At 35.8% G+C, this 4,283-nt stretch overlaps 1 long non-coding RNA gene across 1 annotated transcript; it reads left to right on the forward strand.

The window, feature by feature from the left end:
- Window positions 1-473: 473 nt before the first annotated feature.
- Window positions 474-1,494, forward strand: LOC147944390 (uncharacterized). The gene is made up of 4 exons (XR_015556658.1): window positions 474-508; window positions 593-664; window positions 753-826; window positions 1,267-1,494. It is a non-coding gene; the product is annotated as an uncharacterized LOC147944390 (long non-coding RNA).
- The last annotated feature ends 2,789 nt before the right edge of the window (window positions 1,495-4,283 follow it).

Genomic DNA, 4,283 nt, shown 5'->3' on the forward strand with positions numbered 1-4,283 from the left:
CAGACTTGTGGGCGGCCATAGAGTATATTAGGTATTTGTAGGAAGGGAAGGAAGCCCTAAATCAGCTAGCAGACAAAATAGATAGGCGGCTTGATGTGCTCGACCATGTGCTCGGTCGAGTGCATGGTCGAGTGGCTTCTTCTTCTGTTTCTCCACTGGTCGAGTCCATCTCCTCACACGGTCGAGTGTCTCGTCGAGTGTGGTGGTCGAGTGGACTCCGAACCTTAGTTTTCTTCTGCTCCAGCCTTTGTCTGCTTCACTTGTTGTACTCTATTCCACTTCAGCTCTTTTCCATGCTCCTTGGGGTCAAAATCACCTGTTTATACATGAAACAAAGAAAATGTAATGCAAATTGTAACGACCCGCTTTTAGAATTAAACCATGAGGCCCAAACTGAGCCCATTAGTGAGCCAAGCCCGAACCAAACCCTAATCTCTCCGCGTGTGTATATAAAAAATGGACAAACTTCGAGACAAGCCTCACAAACCCTTGGCCGTCACGTTCCACGGTAAGCCTCCGCCTAACTCGAGTCTTTAGTTTTATATCGTTTTGGGAACAGCCCTAACTCGAACCTTGTTGCGAACCCTTGTAGCACCACTAGAGACACCGGAGGTTGTCACCGCGCTCAGCCTGTGCCGCCGTGTGAAACGTCTTCACCGGAGAGGTAAGATCCGTGAACCAAACCCGAGAACTATGTTGTGTTTTCATAGATTGTTGGAACCAATCTAATCACCAAGCTTGAACCACCGCAGATCTGTGTTGCCGAGTCTTCCACTTCGCCGTTCAGTTCGTCAAGTCAAGCCGTCGAGAAAAGTTGCAGAACGAGGTAACGACGAAGATTTACGTGATTACGTCTCGTGTTGTTGTCGTTGTTATGTTGTTCGTTTATAGCTAAACTAATACTTAACCAGCTAAACCAAGAGGTTTACGTACACAACCGAACTTTGATTATTGAACGTACGTACATGAGTTGAATGGTGGTGTCGTGTTACGTGTGTTGAACGGTGATGTTGATTAATTTAAGAACGCATGTAGTTGTAATCGGTTAGTGGCTGGTTTAGAAATTGGTATAAATCTGGGTGCATGCGAACGTATGAATTGTGTCGTTATGAATTATTAGATTGTTGGTTTGATTTAATTATTAAACTATATCTAATTAATTTATTTGAAAAGCACTAGCACAATTAAATCGGGTGTGATAACTAGATTAAATCATGGATTATTAACGGAAAATAATCTTTGATTGTTTAATCCAAACCATTGTAGATTAACATCGTTGTTGGATTCGATTCCTGTCGTTGCTGCCTTTTATTTGAGGATCAACAAATTTGCTAAGGTGAGGACTAGTTAGTGTCCTTTTCATATGCCGATATGTTTAGATAGTTACTTAGTTTAAGGTTAAGCCAAGTATACCTATGGATTATATATAAACTAGATGAGGACCCGTCCGATGTGCGGGTTTTAAGTTTTATAAATTAAATTGGATTTAAAAATATATATATTAAAATTTGTTGTTAGTTATTTATAAATTTTATTTTTGTTATAATACACTGATTTATATCCATTTACAAATCTTTTATGTATGTTACTATTCAAACGGTATTTTTTAACACCTAAATATAGTCTGTGTTACAAATATATTCTTTATCACCACCTAGAAAATGTCTATATGAATACATTAAGCCAACTATTTTACTTCATTTCTGCATAGTTTTTTAATTACTAAAATTGTTGGCTCAAAAAACATTTTGAATAAAAAGTATATTACATAATATACTAATCAATGATATATCATCAAAATAATGTATGACCACCATGGAGAAAATCTCAGCTCCGCTCTCATCTCTTATGGAGAGAACCTTGCGTGCAACCTCCTCCACCATGGAGAGAACCTTGGCTCCGCCTTCCTCCCTTGGGGAGATAACCTTGCGTCCAACCTCCTCCACCTTCCTCCCTTGGGGAGATAACCTTGTGTCCAACCTTCTCCACCATAGAGAGAACCTGGCTGTGTCTTCCTTCTATGTGGAGAGAACATGTTCACGCCTTTTTGCTATCTCAAAATGGCTTGCTCCGACAAACAATGAAAGTAAAAACATTTTTCTAACGTTACAAAATCTTTTGATAGTAACTAATGTTAAATTTTCTAATGTATTTGTGATAGTAACTATGCAGAAGTGAAAGTAAAATAGCTGGATTAATGTGTTTATATATTACATAATATACTAATTAATAATGTATCATCACAATAATGCATGACCGCCATGGAGAAAACCTCGGCTCCGCCCTCATCCCTTATGGATAGAACATTGCGTCCAACCTGCTCCACCATGGAGAGAACCTTGGCTCCGCCTTCCTCCCTTGGGAGATAACCTTGCTTCCAACCTCCTCCACCCCCCTCTCTTAGGGAGATAACCTTGTGTTCAATCTTCTCCACCATAGAGGGAACCTCGGCTCTGCCCTCCTCCTATGAAAACCTCGGCTCCGCCCTCATCCCTTATGGATAGAACATTGCGTCCAACCTGCTCTACCATGGAGAGAACCTTGGCTCCGCCTTCCTCCCTTGGGAGATAACCTTGCGTCCAACCTCCTCCACCCCCTCTCTTAGGGAGATAACCTTGTGTCCAATCTTCTCCACCATAGAGAGAACCTCGGCTCTGCCCTCCTCCTGTGTGGAGAGAAAATGTTCATGTCTTTTTGCTATTTCAAAATGGCTTGCTCCGACAACCATTGAAAGTAAAAACCTTTAACGTCACAATATGTTTTGATAGTAACTACTGTTAAATTTCCCAATGTATTCGTGGAAATGCCTTTGACACACCATGATGTAGTCTGTGTCTCTGTAACGCCTAAACCGCCACCTTTCTTAGTGAGCCCATGTCCACTCTCAGTCCATGGCCCAACTTCCTAAGTGGGCCTTACATCAATTCTCGGCATGTGGACCCATCCATATTTGATGGCAGGTTTGTTATGTCTTGGAGGCTTTAAAAACTTGTTTACAGACCCTACAAATCAACAAATGATCTTTTCCTGTGTTTTGTCCTCACTCGCACAGTTCCGACAATCACTTCCAGGAAGGTCACCCATCATGAATTTCTCTCATGACCCTTGACCTAAAAAATAAGTGCATTTTGGTGACATATGTGGTCATATCAATTCTTTTAAACCTTTCCGCAAACCAGGGTATCAGAGTCTTTGAGATCCTATAGATCTATCAACAACGATTTATGTTTTTCTAATCTATCTATCTATGTTTGTTGTAAGCTTGTGTATGATTAACTTATTTTATCCATCTATTAGGTTGATGAGCTATCTCCATTTGGGATTGAGTGAAAATAATGGTAAAAATTATGTTTGCAAAAATAAGAAAGGTTTATGACCAACCAATCAAGGTTGAGAAATTAGAAGAAAATTAATTTGGCATAATTAAAGAAACAATAAAAAATTATAAGCATGGTAATATGTCCCAAATAATTCAAAGATAAAAATAAAAATTAAATAAAACAATCTAAAAATACTACAATAAATTATAAATACAGTATTACGTAAAGAAAACGCATATATTAATCTTTTTTTAGGTCAACATATTATTCTTACCTATTCCCAACTGGAAAAGGAGAAAGTAGGAGAAAATTTGGTTTAAAAAATTTACCTTTCCATTTAAAAAAAAATCTCAATTAAACAAAGTTGAAAGCAATGTTTTTGAACAAATTATTTAAATATAAGATGATCTATGTTTTTATAGAAGTGAGTATTTACAAAATTAAGAATTAATAATTAACTGTATATTTTCTTTAATCCCTTTTTCTATATTTTTTTGTATAATTAATAACTTAAAAATTAAAAATAAGTAAATAATATTATAATTTCGAATTTTATAATCATTTTAAAAATTTTGTACTTTTTATAAATTCTGTAATTTTTCATAATTATCTTTTTATATTATTAATATTTTTTTAAACAAAATATTTTATTTTTGTTTTAATCAAATTTCTCTTATTAAATATTAATTTTTACACATGTCAAAATCTGAGATTGATAACTTGACACATGTCAAAATCTTGTTAATGGCTAACTTTCAAAACCCAACTTTATATAATAAGATAATCTTAGTTGATTGTTGAGTGTATAAATATATATATATATATATATATTATATATATTTACAAAATAAAATGTAAGGAAAAAGAATTAGTAATAGGATATGAAAATTAAAAGAACTAGATACTTTAAAATGGATTGCGTGGTGTGTGATATGCATGTTTGTGTGATTAAATAAATTGTTT

The sequence above is a fragment of the Camelina sativa genome, chromosome 5, assembly GCF_030686135.1.
Source record: "Camelina sativa cultivar CO46 ecotype springtype chromosome 5, ASM3068613v1".
In the NCBI taxonomy this organism is placed as follows: Eukaryota; Viridiplantae; Streptophyta; class Magnoliopsida; order Brassicales; family Brassicaceae; genus Camelina; species Camelina sativa.